Genomic DNA, 678 nt, shown 5'->3' with positions numbered 1-678 from the left:
AGTAAAAAGTAATATATCATTATTTTCTAATTGTGAAATTCAGAAATGGAAAGCAATGAGAAGGAGGCAACCATGGTTGAGCTTAGCTATGGTGATGTGGTTCCCCCTTTTGCTTTCTAGCAACAACTGAGCAAGGAAGAAGAAGAAGGGAGACTATAAAGACCTCTTTAGCTTGATGTGTGGAGGAGGCTAAGCTTTTTCCTACTTGGAGCTATGGTGATGTTGGCTTCCCCTTTTGCTTTCTAGCAACAACTGAACAAGGAAGATGAAGATGTCATATTTTTAATCCCTTAAGATTTGTAAATCAAAAGATACAAGATGTCAGATTTCTCATGTTTTGGTCCAAAAGAAGGAGTGCGTTAACATGAGAATTTCGACGTCCTGTATCCTTTGATTTGCAAATCCAAATGGGATCATGTTACATATCAAAATGAATGGCAAGGCATGATTTAGATCATTATCATGACTTTTGCACCATTTAGTAAAATTGCATGCATCAAAATGTGAATTTAATGAAATTTGTCAGTTTCTTGCACTAGAATGTTATAATCATCTTGAAAATTGTAGTGATACTATAAAGCTTTATTAATGATGAATATATGCATATAGTGAGCTTATGTTAATCTCAAGTGATGCACTTCAAGTATACAGTACCTATTGCTAATAGCCAAACCATTT

Source organism: Dipteris shenzhenensis, chromosome 25 (genome assembly GCF_047967505.1).
Source record: "Dipteris shenzhenensis isolate YYH24624 ecotype China chromosome 25, Dip_SZ_1.0, whole genome shotgun sequence".
Taxonomy (NCBI): domain Eukaryota; kingdom Viridiplantae; phylum Streptophyta; class Polypodiopsida; order Gleicheniales; family Dipteridaceae; genus Dipteris; species Dipteris shenzhenensis.
This window is presented reverse-complemented; position numbering follows the sequence as displayed.